At 53.9% G+C, this 17,895-nt stretch overlaps 1 protein-coding gene across 1 annotated transcript in view; it reads right to left on the reverse strand.

Annotated features, from left to right (window-relative positions):
• The window catches only part of PTPRS (protein tyrosine phosphatase receptor type S), a 127,538-nt gene extending 109,925 nt beyond the window's left edge, over positions 1–17,613 (reverse strand). The window contains exon 1 of the mRNA XM_084220927.1: positions 17,430–17,613. The gene's annotated coding sequence lies outside the window, so the exon portion shown is untranslated. The remainder of the gene's footprint in view (positions 1–17,429) is intronic.
• Between the last annotated feature and the right edge of the window lie 282 nt (positions 17,614–17,895).

Here is a 17,895-nt window from a genome sequence, read left to right on the forward strand (position 1 = left end):
GGGGGTTCACACTGGGGACGGCGAGGAGGAGGAGGGGCAGGTTCCCATCTCCAGCACTGGGCCACGGGAAGGGTTAAAGCGGAGCAGGGAGGCTGGGGGAAGGCTCTGCAGAGCTGCTCCACCAGCTGCAGCTGGAGATGGATGCAGAGCCCAAATTTCCCCATCCAATCCCAGCTGTTTTCTCCAGAGTCCCTCTGCTGTCCCCCAGCCCCAGCTGTCAGGCTTCCTCCCAGCACCAAGAGCTCTGATCTCCCTCTCAAGCAGAGTTTGCTGGACTCACCCCAAGGACAAGGCTGCAGATCCCAGGAACATCAGGACTCCGGGGATGGGGCGGGAAGTGCTTGAGAAATGAGGTCCCACCTGGAGGAGCCTCCTTGTGCAATCACAGGAACCACACAAGCGTGGGGACAGGCAGGAGCTGCCAAGGCAGGGCTGCAGGGCTTTAATTAAACACTTTCAAAGAAAAGCACACCCCAAATACGAAGCTTGACTGTATTAAAATAAGGCGCTGAAAAGAGAATGGTCCTGCTGCAGCCTTTGTGCTGCAGGATAAAAGCATCCTTTTGGGCAGCACACAGAGGCCAGACGTGCATGCTGAGGACTGCAGCTGGAAATCCAGGCTGCTCTGAAGGGGAAGGAAATGCAGAGAAAACCGGAGCTCGCCCCACAGGCTCCCCACTCACCAGCAGGGTGGAAGGCACAAATGTGGAAACACTTTTAAAATGTCTTTCCTCCCTGCGGAGCCAAGGGCAGGTCAGGGCACACCCCAGCCAAAGGCAGGGGCACATCTCCACCACCTCCAGAAAACCCGGACTGGCTATTGCACCCAGGTGTTGCAAAATGTGGAATATGTAAAATTTTCTTGAGTAAGAATGTTCTTTGATGTTTGGTCTTTGTATGCTTTCAAGCCTAATCAGCAAAAAAGGGAGATTCAATCCATGAAACAGAGTAGCAAACAAGCCCTAAGTGATATCCAGGTGTTAGAAAAACAAATTACTGGTTGGTAGAATTGCCTTGTTAAAGTTTAGGGCTGAACATGCTCCTCATGATCTCAGAGCTAGAGGGAGGTTAACAAAGCTCGGAAAGAAGGATGTACCACTGATAATGGATGCAAAGAATGCAGAATTTACAGGCCACAAGGACATCTGGCAGGACTCCAAAGATAATGAAGAAACTAATAAAGCCAAGTCAGCAATTGTGCTGAAAGCAGCTCCAAGTGGGTAAAGGGTAATTCTGGCAGGGGCACACCACGACCACGATTCCTGGGACAACGCCGGGGGGCCCGAGGGCTGGCTGGCCCCAAAACGCAGGGATTGATGATGATGATGATGATTGATGGCAGTGGGGTGGGGGGCTCCCCCACCTTTCTGGGGCCCTGGGTGCCCCAGGGGCAGGGTGCAGAGGAGGGGGTGTCAGGAGCTGGGGTGCAAGGCCAGCTCCAGCAGCTCCAAGGAGCCCATTCATTCCTCCCTGCCCTGCACCTCCTCCCTGGATCCTGCCTCCACAGCCTCTGCCCCAGCTCAGCTGCACCCAGAGGTGCAATTACCTCCCCTGGGCTCTCTGGTTGTGCTCAGGCACCATGTAATCTTCCAGACCAAAACCATAATTAAAGAGTCCGAGCGCCTGGGATGGAGCCCTCTCTCCTGCCACCACTCTTATCGTCTCTAAAAATTGCCCAGCACAGCAGCCCCGTGCCAGGGCAGCTCGCAGGGAGGAGAGCAGCCCTGGTGCTGGGTGTCCCACCAGGGCAGGGCCCCCAAATGCCCCAGGAAGGGGCTGCCCCCCTGGGAACCAGCTCTGCTGCCCCTGGCCTTCCCAGGGGTCGCCTGTGCCAGGAAAGGTTAATTCAGATTTAATTCTAATGCGCTTTATCTAACCAATTTTAAAGCCTTGGGTAGACAGACTAATTGGGAATTAAGGGACTTTGATGAGCACTGCTCTCCCAGCAGAACCAATCTGGAGTTGCACCCAGTTTATTCCAGACAAATCCAGCTTCCAGATGAGATGGGAAGGCACAGGGAATGCAAACTTGCACAAGGGAATATCAGACCCCAAAGACTTTTCCCCAGAAAAGGAGGCGGAGGGACAAGAACAATAACATGGAGCAGGGAGAGGGAAAAAAGGAGAAGCAAAACCCAACTGTGAAACAGCCCTGGGGGAGAGCCATTCGCCCAGACTTGCTGTAATTACACTCCTACTGCTGGGTACAAAGCTCCTGCCTTGGCCCTCTCATAAAGCTGGAAGAAGGAAGGTGAAAGAAATATTTTCTTAAAAAATATATCCCGAAGGGTCAAAACAACCTTTTAACTTGTCAACTAACAAGTTCAAACAGGACTGCAAGCACTGCTTTCCATAGCTTCCAGGGAGAGACACCCAGAGCAGCCACCCCAGCTCAGGTCCTCACAGTGCTTCTGACAGCCAGAAAAACCAAGGTAAAGGTGCTGCCAGTGGACACCAAACCCTTCCCAGCAGGAGCACCAGCCTGGACACCCTGCTCCAGCCCCAGAAGCAGAGCAGCAGCTGAACCAGGAGCTGCAGCCCAGCTCCATCACCCACACCCTGGGCCAAGCCCTGCTGCCTTCCAGCACACGGCTTTCCACATCCTCCCCTGTAATTAAGCCCTTCCCTGCCAGCACAGATCCATGGCCCAGCCACGGGGCAGAGCTGGCCCATTCCCTCTCCCCTGCTCCCTTGCACCTTTGCAGATGGTTCAGCCAAACCCCAGCAACCCCCAAATTTCGGAGCAAGGGCAGCAGTTATTTTAGAGCCCTGCTCCTTGCAGGCTGGCACAGCTTTAGCCCGAGCTTGTTTGGGCATTGCCCAGCAGCCAAAGCACAGATGGAGCTCCCACGAGCCAGGCAGGGAAGGAAAAGCCAAGGGACCCCACAAGTTCTGCCTTCACTTGCTGCTTTACAGGACAATTTCAGTCTGCTTGGACAGAACCTTCTCCTGAGGCTGCTCAGCCCATACACAGCCCCCAGGTAAGCAGGGAGCACCCGAAGGAGGAGAAAAAGCAGCATCCACAAAGCTTCTGGTGCTTATTTCAGGAAATCCACACCTTCCTCAGCTCCCCTGGGCTTCCTGTGCCAGGTCTGGACACATCCACGCCACCCCAGCGCTGCTGCTGCTGCAGAAACCAGCAGCACAGAACTTCCAAAAAACTCACTTTTATTGCTGGAAGTGTTGGCTGCCTTCCCTTGCTGGCCTGGGGGATGTCCTGATGGGCTCCAGGCTGGGTGCTCCTCTTCCCTTGGCTTTGAGGCTATTTAATGTGCCCTTCAACAGCCCAGTGCAATCCTTCCCAGCCAGACACTGATGAATCCCCCTGAGGAAGGGCCAAAGGAGAGCCCTGGTGGTGCTGAGCCTGTCCCAGCAGAGCTCCAGAGCAGTCACTGGTGTGCTTCAAAGGCTGGGCTGGCTTCTACAGGTCTGTCCTTGTATCTGTGGGGACACATCTGCAGCACAGCCCAGGACAAAGCTGATTTTCAGGTTCTGAAGTGATTAGAGAAATGCTCCAACGAGGACTTTCCTGTGTTTGGTCTCTGTGTTTTTCTTTTGGCTTCTTACGCAATATTTACAAGGGAAAAAAGGTGTCTGAAGCAGCAGCTTATAAACACAAGCATTTTTGTAAATCCTCCTCCCACTTCCAAGATTGTATCAACAAAAGAAAAGAGGAGGCAGGAAAAAAAAAAAGAACATAAATAGGAGTTTCACATTGACAGAGTCTCTTTGAACGACTTTCAAAGAGCTCCACTACCTGTTCTCCCATTTGATTTTGGTTTTTTCAGAATATCTACAGCGTGCTCCTCCACGAACCAAAGGAATCCACCAGCCCAGGCCCCTTTTCTGAGCTGCTCCTTGGAGAGAGCAGCCCTGGCTCAGCAGATCCCCAGGTCCCCAAAGCTGGGGCTGTGCTCCAGGGGATGAGTCTCAGGGTTTGTTCAGGGGTCAGGGGCTGCAGCCACCCCCAGCTCAGCTCCCCAGGTGCCTGCCCAGCACTGGGCTGTGCTCCAGGGGATGAGTCTCAGGGTGTGCTCAGGGGCTGCAGCCACCCCCAGCTCAGCTCTGCAGGTTCCCAAAGCTGGGGCTGTGCTCCAGGGGATGAGTCTCAGGGTTTTCTCAGGGGTCAGGGGCTGCAGCCACCCCCAGCTCAGCTCTGCAGGGGCTGCTCCCCTCCAAGGCACAGCCTCGACTGCCACCAGGGACACCCAGCATGGAGGAGAGCTGAGCCTCTCTTGGGTGGGATCATTAGGAGTTAAAGCAAGCAGGAATCTTGAGCACACACCACATTTTGGCAGCTGAAGTCATTTAAAGCACTGCAGACCTTTGCTGGGTGCCATCACCTTATTTTCAAAGGAGCACTTCCAGGTATTGACCTCCTAGACTCAGGACTTGTAAGAAAGGTAAAGAAAAGAGTCCCCAGATCCCATCACAGACATTGCAGAGACCAGGGAGAAATCACCCCTCAAATCAGCCCCTCCTAAACCAAAGAATTTATGCCCCATCGAAGTCAGGAAATCATTTATTAGCCTAAACCTCAGCCATGGATTTCCCAGCCTTGGTGGGGCAGGGTCTGCCCCAGGCTGGGGGCTCTGCCCTGCTCACAGCAGCCTGGCAGCTGCAGCTCCCTCGGGCAGTCCCAGGGCCAAGGGTGATGCAATGCCTACAGACACTTCTCTCCATCCTTCTAAAGAGAAAATCAAACAGAAAACCAACCTGCAGGAGAGAGGCAGCCCAGGGACCTGCTCAGCCCAGGCTGCAATGACAGCCAAGTCCAAGGGACAATCAAGTTCTGGAGTATGATGGGAAAGAAGAGCTGCATACTCATGAGCACAAACCATAAATAAACTGGAAATAAATCCCATGGATATGGTGACAGCAGCACACAGACAGATCTTTACAAATTGCCTTTTACCAGGAAATGCCATTATCCCAGGGTTTATGGGCCTCCCTGAGATGGGCACAGGCAGAGCTGTAAATGCTGCCACAGCAGCCACCAGGCCAAGGGCAAATCCATGGGGAATTCCTGGTGCCAGCAGCACAGCTCTGCTCCCACTGCAGGGCGAGGGGAAGGGCAAGGAGCAGGAGCCAGCACTGCTGGACAAGGGCATTTCCATCTGACACCGTGCCAGCATTCCCACTCTACCCTTCCCATGGTGAACCCAAATCACTCTGCCTCAGTTTCCTCCCTGCTCAGTGAATAGAGGATGCTGAAGAGCTTTTTAACACCACCGAGCACCTAATTCACTGAAGATGATTAAGTGCCTTAAAGATTTCTGAAGGAGCTGCTATAGGAAGGCATTAATTTAAATATCTAGTGGCATAGAACATAATGCCAGGCAGATTTCCTTCCATTCTTTTATAATAGCTTAATAATCCTCAGAATAGTTTCATTGTTAGTACTCCTGTTGTGTATTTATTAGGGCTTTTTAAACTGTAAAGTAAGGTAAACACTCCACATTTCTGTAACACCTACCAAAGAGCTTCACTTAATCTTCACAAACACCCGTGTGGGGGGACCAGCCCTGAGCATCCTCCCCTTTTCATGCAAAACCCCCTTTCAGGCAGGATGCTGGGGGGCTGCAGGAGGCTGCCTCCCCCTCCTCTCCTGCCCCCAGCAGGAGCAGCACACCTTGCAGGCAGGGCAGGGCAGGGACACAGCACGTTATTTACCTGTAAACCACGGAGAGCCTGGGGGCGTTCCAGCCTGCCCAGACCCACCTAGGGCACGGGGCACAGGTGCTCCCCTGCTCCCTGGCACTGCCAGGTGATGCTCCCTGCCACCCTCCCAGCCCTGGTGCTCCTGGGCATCCCCTGGGGAGGCCCCAGCACTCGTTACCACCACCCCAAAAGGGCAGAATGGAACCGTGGGGCAGCCTGAGCTGGAAGGGACCCCAGAGACCACCCAGCCCAGCCCTGGCCCTGCTCAGCCCCGACAGTCCCACCCCGGGCTGTCCCAGCGCTCCTGGAGCTCTGCAGCAGAGCTACACCAGTGCTGTGGCTGGGCAGGAGTGGGAGATGGACAACTTGGAGATAAAGCTCAGCCAGAGATAGGAAAAAACCCCAACAAACAAACGGGTTTGGCTCTCTTGAGAGGAAAAAGAAAAAAAAGAAAAGTGAAACAAAGTAAAGTTTTCTAAGGTCTGCAGTGAAAACCACCCTCCCCTCCAAGAAAATATACAGAAAGAAAAAATGCAGGATCAGCCAGAGTTGCTGATGGAGAGGCCCCAGGGTATAGTCAGTTATTGGAGTTTTGCAACATAAAGCCTAAATTATTTATTATTATTTTTTTTTTCCTAGAAAAAGAGAGGAACAAAGCATCTCCCTCCTCAAAAGTTAACAACTGTGCGACATCATCTCCACATTGTCTCCCTGTTTTATCACCACAGCACAGCGCTGAGCAGATTCCACCCCAGGGCAGACACAAAACCACAGGGCCACGGTTTCTAATTATACCCTCTATTCTCAGGGAAATGGTTTATTTATTAGCTCTTTGAGCTTCCCTTTCATTCATTCTCAGCCCCAGTCCCGGCAGCGAGGGGCTCTCGACAAGAGGAAATGTATTGGGTTTTCTCCCTCTGCACCTTCCCTGCTCTCCCACCCTCCTCTCCCTCCTCTCCCCACTCAGCAGCACCGGCAGCCTCATCACTTTTAATTCAATAACGTGCAGTATAATTACTCCGTAATAACACCATTATCTTAACATTTACTCAGCAGCTGTGATCCCCTTACAGCGAGGCAAGGAGGGAGAGGAGGAGAGGGGATCCTCGGGGGATGGAGAGCGGCCAAAATCCCCCCGGGCTGAGCCAGGGCTGCTGCAGGGAGGAGGGGGCGAGGCTGGGGGCTGTGCTGCAGCCCTGCCCCAGCCCCTCCATCCATCTCCTGTCCTCAGCACCACCAGGCTCTGCCCCAGGGGCTGCCCTGCACAGCCCAGCTCTGCACCGTGGGGAAGCCACTCGAACAGAGCCTCCCAAAAACCCCTGGAGCGGGGAAAGAGACTGAAAGCAGGGGCAGGCAGGAGGGAAAGGGAAACAGACTGAAAGCAGGGGCAGGCAGGAGGGAAAGTGCCACTGGGAGGGTGGGACTGTGCTCTCTGCAGCAGCAAACAGCATCATCCCCTGCAAAGCCACCTCCTGAAACACAAATATCAACCGCCCATCCATCACCCCAGCCACCGCCGCCTACAAAGACTGGCTTTAATTTTTTCTCCAGAAATCCTGCAGAAAATGGTTTTCACATTCCACAACAGCACATCTGGTAAATGGGGTAAGAAATTCTTCTAAAGCCAGACACTAAAACTCCAATAACTTGTGCAGCAAATGAGGCGGAGAACAGCCCATTTAACAGCGGCCAAGCCCAGCTCCCAGCCTGCCTAGAAAGGCAGAATTTCAGCCCACGAGCTTCACCCAGCCCTGACAGCGAGCTCAGGTGTTGGCACCTTCTGCCTCCTCGCTGCGGTCTGATTTTCTGAGATATTTAAACAAACAAGCCCACTGCATATTTAGGCAGAAATGTTCCTACATGCACCATTGAAAAAGCAAGTTACTACAGCCCCTGCTGAAGCCAGCAGGAGTTTGAAGCCCACAAGGTGAGGTCAGGTTTACTGAGATATCAGATCCCGAAATCACACCCGAAACTGAGCAGGAATGCCAGCGCTGAGGGAGAATTCCCGCTCAGATGTGTCTGTTTCACACACGCGCTGCAGCAGAGGGGTAAACACCGTTTATTTTGATTGATTATCCATCCTCTAATGCAGAGCTGTAATTCCATCAAGCCATCAAAGCCATTGGGCAATTATATAAATCACGGCAGGAACGTGCAGGAGCTTTGTCGTTGGAAACCCAAAATGGCATTTCCTCACACTCCACTGCTGCACGCTGGCTCGTTTTTTAATAACGCACAGGCAGATTATTTTGGTTTTCAAATTTGTTTACATGCCTCTCACACACCAATTCACCGGGTACGCCAAAGCCAGATCCCATCAGCATTAATCACACATTTTGTGCCGTCCACGGGAAATTTCCAAAGCAGGCTCAGAGTGGAAGGCAGGCTGTGACGAACATCACACCCTGCCACCACAGCCCAGCCCTGGGAAGGGCTGCACCTCACGAGGCAGAGGAGGCTCCCCACTCCCAGGGCACGGCCAAGGATGAAGGATGCTGCAGGGAGCTCCTGCCCCAGCTCAGGTTTCATTATTCATAACATTATATAAACCCCGTGCTACTGAACAGATCCTGGGCACAGACACCATTCTATGGGTGTGCATTATCGTAATTAAACCCACAACAAAGGAAATCAGGTGGTTTATCAGGCATTATCTAGAAACTGTCACTGAGTTTTTGCACCTATTTAGCTCGAGTTGAGTGGAAGTGACAGCGCCCAGCTCTGGGACACTCCCAGAGGCAGCAGCTGCTCTGGAGGCTCAGATTCCTGAACATTCCCTCCCTGTTCCTCTCCTGCAGGACCTGGGCAGAGGAAAGCCCTCACAGAGCTCCTCCAGCCCACCCTGTCCAGCCCAGAACAGGAGCAATTCCCAAAATCTGGGCAAGAGGCAGCAGATGTGGAGCCCGCTGGGGTCAGTGGGCTCAGCTGCAGACACATCCCACTCCTGGGGAAGAGAAAAACCATCCAGGATTTGCCAGAGGTGATGGCAAAACCATCCCTGCCTCTGGGGGAGCAGACTGCATCTGCTCCTCTGCCCTCCCAGCCCAGCAGGGAACTGCCCAGGCAGAACTCCACTCAAGTCACTGGGATTATTTGCCTTTGGTGGCTTTCTTTCTTTAGAGATAAAATAAATCCAAGCTCTTGGCTTGAATTGTGGGCCCTAAATCAGCATCCATAATCTGACTTTTAGAGTTTTTGGGGGAGGAAAAAAAAGGAAAGGAAAAGCCATTCTGAGCTGTGGGCTGAAAAGCCACCCAAGATAAACTGAAAAAGCACTAAACATTGAGCCATTAAGTGAGAAAAGACTGCAACTTTGATGTGACACTTGGCTGTTTGCTGGCACTATAAACTATTGCACACTAAAAAAGTTTGTTAAATGCTCCATAAACTTTAACACATTGCTGAAACACTTTGAACTGGGAATTTTATTTGGTTATCCACAAACCACGCTTGGTTACAGGCAAGGAACAGCGAATGCAGATTTTTCTCAAAAAACTATTTCACTTTGAAACAGTGAAATGAATACAGGTAGATTTAGGAATCTGTAGGAAGGCACCCACACCATGTCAGTGTTAGCAGAGCCAAAGCCCCAAACAGGGATTGAGGCTTTGGGGTTCATCTCTTCTCAGCACCCTGACCTTTACATTTTTAGGAACAACCAAGTCCTGGACATCAAGCAGAGCCAGGAGAATGGGGAAGCACTAGAAGAGTTCTGCAAATCACGAGGAAAACATCACAGTGGAGCCCACTCCACCTTTCCTCTGTGTTTGCCTAGACTTGCATGTCCAGAGCAATTCCAGATCTAAACCAGAGTACAGCCAAGAAGCAAAACTAATCTTTAAAAAAAATCCCCAGAAGTTTTAACATTAATGTTCGTTCCTTGCCACAAAGAAAATGTGTCTTTCTCCTGACTTTGACATTTTCTTCCCCAAAGCAGGAGGGAAGAAAATCAACTCCCCAGAGTGGCAGCAAGGTGTGAAGCACAAGTCACCCACTCCCATCACCTTCAATCCACTGAAATTTCACAAATTTCACACTGGACCCGAGACACTTTCCAAAGGAATTCTTTGCCCAACAAAACTTGCAGAAAACCCTAAAATCCCCCACCTGCCTGAAGCCCCCCTGGCTCTGCATAAACCCTGAAGCCACTTTTAGCATGCCACTCATCTTCCCTCTCAAGGCCAATGGAAATTGTGCCGGGGCTCCTGCTCAGGGACGGGCACGGGTTTGGGTCTCTCCATCCCAGAGACGGACTGGGATTGACCCCAAACCCACCTGTGCTGGCACAGGGGACAGCAGGGGACACCAGGGGACAGCCACATCCTCCTGGCACAGGGGCTGCTGCAGTTTCCTCGTGGTTTACAAGGAGTTGTTACTGCAGGCACGGGGAGATGCAGGGACAGAAATTCATCCTGAATCACAAGTGCACCTGGGGCTAAATCACTGGAGGCTGCGATTTACACGTCCCCACCTCTCAGGGCAGTGCATAAAGCAGGCTGGGGCCATCACTCACGGGGATATTGCTCTGGAGCTGCTGTCAGGGGTGTTTCATGGCCCACCAGGAGAGGAATGGGCTGGTGGTGATGGACTGCAATTCCTTCCTGCAGGCACAGCCCTGCCACCATGCAGCTCGTCAGGCTGCAGGCTCTGGGGATTCATCCAGCCCCCAAGAGCATTCAGAGGAAGGACCTGCCTGGGGGAAGCTCCTCCTAGCTCCGAGCCAGCACGGTGGGCACAGAGCAGCTCGTGCCTCTGCTTGCTGTGCCATTCGAACACCAAACCGAGAAATGCTGGAGAATTCCTAGATTCCACAAATAACCAACCTTCCACACATACTCAGTGCTCCAGGAGCAAGGCAGGGATGGCACCAGAGCGCTCCCAGAACAGGAGCCACAAGGTGCTGCCCAAGCAGAGCCTTCCTGGCTGCTGGAGCCCTTCCCCAGCAGGACAGAACCCACCGGGGCACTGGAGCAGCCTGGAGCTCTGCAGGTCCTTCCAGCCTCAGCCACTGCCTGACTCTGACTTTCCCTCCTGCCTGCATGCCTGGGGCTCCAGCCCCCAGCTCCAGAGCAAACACCAGGCCTTGGTTAGTGACATAATCCTCTGAATCCCAGCAGCTCCCATTTCACAGGACACAGCTGTTCACTTCCCTGCACGCTTTTTTATAGACACTTCGTCCCTCCTTCCCCCCTCCCCCAAAATTTTTCTGCCTTTGCTGCTAAAGTTAAATAAACACATTTTCAGGATGAGAGTTGTAACTTTATCCCTTATTTTTCATTCCCCTGTCTTCTTCAGACCAATATTTAAAGGTTTTATGTCCTCAGAAACCTTGCAGACACAAGGTTGGCTGCACTGCCATGGCCCTTGGCCACCACTTTGTTCAACACAGAGAAGAAACCAAAATTCCCAAGGCAGCTCAGCACCTTGGCACTGTGCAGCACAAGGAAGGACCAAAGATCCCACAGTCCCAACACTCCTCATTTCATGTTCTGCAATACCATCCTCATCTCATCCCAATGTTCCCTCCCCTGCACACGAATTTCCTGCTCCTCCTTGCTCCCAAAAAAAACACAGCCCCAAGAAAACCCAGTCCAAAAAAAATACAGCCCAAACAAAACCCAGCCCCAAAAGAATCAGCCCCCAAAAAACACAGCCCCAAAAAACCACGGCACCCCAAAAAGCCCTGGCCCCAGCACACCAAGGAAAGGCCTGATGTGCCCCTGAGGGGTGACCTCCTCCTGCAGCATTCCCAGGAGGCAGAGCCAGCAGGCACTGACCCTTCTGGGCAGATTTTCCAGTGGATTTGATGCTGGAGCACAGCTCCTGCCCAGGGTTGGGTTTCACTGAGGCTGTTCCTCGAGGTCCCCATTTGGGCCAGCTCCTGGTGGCCTTCATGGCTGTGGAGACCCTGCTGCTCCTGCAGGCAGCCAGGTGACATTTCCATGGCAGGGCTGGCACAGTGACCCGGGGAAGGTGGTGTGGTGCATCCCAGTGACACCACCAGGACACTGCTCCTACACCAGCCGCTTTCCCCTTCCCAGCCCAGGACATATCAAATTATTTGCCCTCAGGGCAGCTTTTAAAAATCAAGTTTTTCTTTCCTATCCTTCCCCCAAGGAGATCAGCAGCAGAAGATGCCCCACGTGCTCCTCCAAGCTGCCAGTGCCCAGGGCAGCCCATGTGGTGACCTCAGGGACAGGCATGGACAGGGCCACGCAAAGTACCCAGATCCTGTCACAGAGCATGGAGAGGCTGCTGCTTGCTTCCTTAAGTAAAGGATAAAGTTTTAATTTAAGCTGATCTCCGGGGAGAGAAGAAGGTTATTGAATCCATAGGAAGCAGCAGGGAATGAACTGAGTGACCCCGAAGCCAGGCACGAGCAGGCAGGATTCCCAGGGGTGACAAAGCTGGGGGGACAGACCAGCACCAGATTTGCTGTGGATTTTTTTCATCCCCTGCTCCGGACACACAGACATTTCCCTTGTGCTGCCTCACAGAGCAAACAAATGTCATCTCTCCGGGAAAACTGGAAAGACTATTTTCTTCCCAACCCTTCCACCCCCTCTGAATCCTCCCCCTGTGCAGCTCGCAGCAAAGTGCCCCTAATCCCCAAATTCTCTCTCTACCTGCAGGGAGAGCTGAAACCCTACCCGTCCCCTCCCCCAGCCCTCCAAGCACACTAATCCATCAAATTCCCCCTCGCAGCCCACCCCCAGCCCCGACAGCAGCAATCCTGGCACCAGATGTCCACTGACAAAGGCAGAGCCAAGCATCAAAAAGCAATTGCCCATCAGCCCTGTCCCGACGGGGCCCCGGGCAGAAAAAGCCAGTTCAAAGCCCAAGGAGCAGAGCAGCGTCCCAGCATCCCTCTGCCACTCCCACCCTCGCAGGAGGGACCCCCGCCCTCTCTGGGGACACGGGACAAAACTCCAGCCACCTCTGAGCCCACCGAAGGGTTACAGCTCCGCTCTGCCGTCAGGGATTTAAACCAGGGGTCACTGATAGAAAACAAAAGGGATTTTATTTAAAAAAAATCAAACCCTGAGCAAGACATCTGTGCTGTGTGCACACGAGGCTGGAGCTGCATCAGCAAGGACTTTGTTTGAAGAGCAGTGCTCTGCTCCCGGCCCCCTCTGCCCCTGCCAGGAGGGCTTTGCTGGCCAAACCCAGCTCCAGATTGGCCCTCTGGATTATCTGGTTTTGTTAAACCCGACTGCCAGCCCGGCCTTGGAGGCAGCACGCCCATCTCCAGGGATCTGCTCACAGAGAGAGACGGAGGGCAGGGTAATTTCCCCTCCACACCATCAGTAACCTTTCAAATGCACGAATTTTTTACCTTTTCTCCCTTTCCCTTCAGTTTGTGACTATTGCTTCCAGTCACTACATCAGCTCCTCTGTCAAGTCCTCTGGCTGTTCACTCTCTCAACCTCCATCATTATTTCACAAATGCAATTTCCAGCTTTCCCACGTTTCCCTCAGAGAAGAAGAGACATGTGGGCAGGCACAGCCTGTCCCAGCCACGCAGGAGGGACAGGCTGGGCACGTCTGAAACCCATCCCCAAAAATCTGTGTTAAAGCAGCCGGGAACAACACCCAGGAGAGGAACGGCCCCGTTTCTACAGCTAATTAATGGCAGCAATCTTCCTGGCTGGCTTTTGAAAGGACTCCAGCTGATGGTTGTGAGCATCCCTCCTCCCTGCCACGCATCCCCGGCCGCAGGGACGGCCCCTGCCACCCACGCTCCCTCCTCCTCCTCCTCCTCCTATGCCACAAATCCGGGGGAAATTTGAACTGTCATTTTCCCTCTTACACCCAGGTTTAGTGCTGCTGCTACAGCATCATTTTATTTATGGTATTGCTTCTGCCGTTGTAACGATCCTGCATAAATTCCACGTCCCGACTCCCCGACAATACTTGCTGCTATTATAATAATGATCCCATCTGAATGGCACAGGTGCCATTATCAGAAAATCTGTTTGTAATAGGGAAGCAACTGTAAAAAAAGGCATTACACCCAAATGAACTACTTAAGGATTACCATAACCAGGGGCCTTGCCTCAATTCCCTCAGCTGCAGCGCTACTTCCTGCCTGCTCAGAAATAGATAGCAAGTCAAAATTAGCAGGTAAGTCATCCTGTGATTTGGGAGCTGGTGCTGCAACTGAGCACTCTCTGGCTTCATCATACAAATAAAATCTACCTCCGCACGGATTTAATAAAGAATCTTTGCAATGTACTAAGTGCTAACGAGAGCACTAATCAGTACATGGAGAAATGGAAACACACCCTCACCCTTACCACCCCATAAAAGGTACCTGAAAATAGCAAGGGAGGGCAGAACAGCCCCTTTAAGAATCCAAACTCACCCAAGTGCACACGAGATGATGCAAAATTAAGGTAGAAGTCACTTCAGAAGTGGCATACGACAGACAAGAAAAGCCAAGGTCTTGCAGAGACGTGAGTTCCACAGAGCTCAGATCTCCATCCCTGCCTCAGCCTGTGCACGTTCACAGCTCCCAGGTGCCTCCTGATTCAGGAAGTTTCACCTACCACAACAGTTATTACTCCTACAAAAGAGTTCTGGAAGGGCAGCTACTCCTTCAAAGAGAGCTTCCAACAGATGTTTTCCCACCGTCAGCACTTGAACAAACTCGGTGTCTCACACCTTCCACAGTCCCTAATTTTACCAGTTCATTCTTCGCACCCGCAAACGCAGCATGAAATAAATTCATATGCAACAAGATTGCGCTTCCCTGGCGCCATGAGATGTGCTGCAAACTCTGCCTACTCCGACAGCAAAGCCTTGCACGGGAACAAAATACAGCCAGGGTTCAAAATCTCTTCAAACAGAGGGCAGAGGATGGCTGGGGGGGAGTGGTAATGGGATGCAGCGCCTTTCATCTCCAGGTGAGCCTTACACTTCAGCCCAGGTGAGCAGCCGTACCGAGCTGTTACTACACGAGGGCTGCACAGAAGCCAGCACGAAATGAGGATCAGTGGCTCCACTCCAGCTCTCGGCTGAGCGGTGTCAGACAGCTCCTACACCGGGCAGGGCAGGGCAGCCCCCAGAAAAGCGCCGGGGTCGGGGTTGTGCAACCTCCGCGCTCTCCTCCGCACGGGGCCGGTGCCAGCGGCGCTGCTGCTGCTCCTGGCCGGTGCCCACACGCCGCAGACGGGGAGCAGGAGCAGGAACCGGAGCTCCTGCATCTATTCCTGGCATCGCCGCCGCCCGCCGGGAGCGGGGCGAGCCTCGCCTCGCCTCTCCTCGCTTCGGGCTGGATGATTCAGCCACGGCACTTCAGCTCTTTTCAGCGCTGGACCCCAAAGCTCTTCCCAGCAAGGAGCTGCGCGTTGCTATTCCCATTCTGCAGACAAGGAAGCCAGCAGATTGCCATTCCCCCAAAGGCTGTTTTTCTGGCACGCTCCTTAGAGATTAAATCTAGTGAAATAGCTTTGCCTTACAAGAATCTGTACCCACAGGGCACTCAACAGCCAGGGTAAAGAAGGTGTTTGAAACTTGCTGTGATCAAGGTTAAGAAACATAATAAAACACCGTATCCTGCTTTTCCAGCTCTTCAGGGTAATGAGGGATTTCCTCATGTATCTGCCGCAACTGTCACCTTTGCAGGAATTTAGTACTTAACACTAAATTCACTCTCTCTCTGCACACTGAACCTTCAGCCGGTTTATTTTGGAACCTCCGCCTCCCAAAAAAACCGACGCACATCTCTTCCAAGTCAAAAGTACAACCGGGCCTTCTCTGGTTTCAGCGCCGTTGATAAATCCCTGCTTTGGCTGCAGGAGGAGGCTGCAGAGCAGGAGCCCCGGCTCCGCTCGGACTCGGCAGGAAGGTTCGGAGTTATTCTCCGGGAGATGCCGTCCCTCTTCCTGCGCCGGGGACCAGCGAGTCTCTCCCGAGGAGATAAAAGACAGCGATCCCTTCCCCGCGGCCGCGCTCGGAGCAGGAGCGGGCGGGAAGGCGCTCCGGCTGCTCCGCGGGGATGGACGGGGAGGGAGAGGAGGGCATGGAGGGGATGAAGGGGAGTGCAGGGGAGTGAAGCCCCCTCCTCCAGCCCCGTCCCAGCGCCCCCAGCCCCAGCCAGCCCAGCGAGGGGGCGGCGGAGGCTCCAACCCCCCCGAGCGCTCCTTACGCAAATCACCGAGAAGCGCTAAGGCAGCCTGATTCACTGCGCCGCAGATTTCTCACTCCTTCCTTTCTGGCGAAGCAAAAGCCCTCAACAAACCCCAGGCAGCAGCGTTAGCCCCGAAAATGGCAGGGCTGGCTGAGCCCCGCACCAACAAACACCGAGCTGGCTCCCGAGCAGAAAAGCGTCTCGGTGCAGGTGGTTTGTTATTCTCAGAGTCTCTTTCCAGCAGATGTTCCCCTGTACCATGTGTGGCAATCCCAGTGCGCTTGAATTTGTGATTTTTCCTCCACTAAGTGACGTTTTCAGGAAAAGGGAAATTAAAGGATAACAAGATGCAGCTATAGAAAGATAGAGCTGTACAGTCTAGAGAATTCTCTCTCTCTCTCTTTTTTTTTTTTTTTTTTGGAGAAGAACCATGTTAATGTTAGAAACCACTTTTCATATATAGCAATGATCAGCTTAATCTTTACACTTCTTTCCTTAGCTGCAGGAGAGTTCTCCAACAACGAACAATATAAATTTAAATTCAATTTCAACTGTTGCTATAACTGCCTGCAGTCAGACCAACTGCTGCGAATTCAAGTCAGAGCCTTGACATAAAAGTTTCCTGAGTTACCTGCAACAGAAAAGTTCTTTGCTTTTGCCAAAGTGAGAAAAGAATTATAAAGGGATGAAGTGTGGTTATTTCTCATGAAAGCTCCAGCTACACAGTCCCCGCAGCCAAATGGAGTTTTTTCCCCCCCTCTATTACGTTTCTAAAATTACACATTTTAGACAAATCTGCATCTTGAGCTTGAGCAGTAGCCTAATAGCACTAGCAAGCAAGTCATGTAAAGCCGAGAAATGAGTTGTATTTAATCCTGGGAACGGAGCACAGGAGTTGTGCAATGTTTACAGTGAATAAACTCTGCCCGTTACTCAAAGCTGCAGCCCGCGTCCTGCCCCGAGAGCATCGCGCACTGCCGCAGCCCCGGGCTGCCTCCAGCTCATTAAAAATAAAAGGCATTTCCAGCACGGAAAGGAAGCGTAGTAAGAGGGGCAATTTGGGCGAGAGGGCGAGCTGCAGAGCCGCTCCTTTGTGCGGCGGGCCCCGGCCCAGGGCCACGCTGGATGCGGTTCGCACGTTTTCTCGATCGCAGCAGAACGCCCCTGCGAGCCCCCGGCTGGGGAAAAGGGGGAGAGGGGAGAGGAAGTGGGAGAGGGGTGGGCAGAGCCAAGGGAGGGGGGAGAGGGACGGGGAGAGGAAAAGGGAGCGGAGTTCCCTCCCCAGCGCCGCCCCGCAGCCCCGCTGCCATCCCCGCTGCCATCCCCGCTGTCCCCCCTGCCATCCCCACTGTCCCCCCTGCCATCCCCACTGTCCCCCCTGCCATCCCCGCTGTCCCCGCTGCCATCCCCGCTGTCCCCGCTGCCATCCCCGCTGTCGCCGCTGCCATCCCCGCTGTCCCCCCTGCCATCCCCGCTGTCCCCCCTGCCATCCCCGCTGTCCCCCCTGCCATCCCCGCTGTCCATCGCCCGCCCCGGGGCCCCTCCGGCCTCCCGAGACCCCCGCCCGCTCCCTGGGCGTGCGCGCCTAGGGGCAAACAGCCTTCCCTCGTTAAAATATCCGCTCGATAATTACATTTTTAAATCAAACCGACCGTCTCCGACCCGTCCCGGCGCTGGCGGCGTGCGGAGGCTCCGTGGCGAGGGCGGCCCCGGGACCCCCGACCCCCGGCGGAGGGAGGGAAGGACCCCGGCCCTCGGCGGGGGGAAGGACCCTCGGCGCAGGGAGGGACCCCCGACCCTCGGCGGAGCCCACGGCGGCCCGGCCGGGCTGGGCGGGGCCGGGGCGGGGCCGGGGCGGGGCCGGGGGCGGAGGGGCCCGGCCGGGGGGACCCCCGGAGCAATGCCGGGGGACCCGCAGAACAATGCCGGGGGGATCCCAGAGCAATGCCGGGGTACACCCAGAGCAATGCCGGGGGGATCCCAGAGCAATGCCGGGGGGACCCCCAGAGCAATGCCGGGGGACCCGCAGAGCAATGCCGGGGCACCCCCAGAGCAGTGCCGGGGGACCCCCAGAGCAGTGCCGGGGCTCCGCCGCAGCC

This window comes from Fringilla coelebs (genome assembly GCF_963513975.1).
Source record: "Fringilla coelebs genome assembly, chromosome: 24".
Classification (NCBI taxonomy): Eukaryota; Metazoa; Chordata; class Aves; order Passeriformes; family Fringillidae; genus Fringilla; species Fringilla coelebs.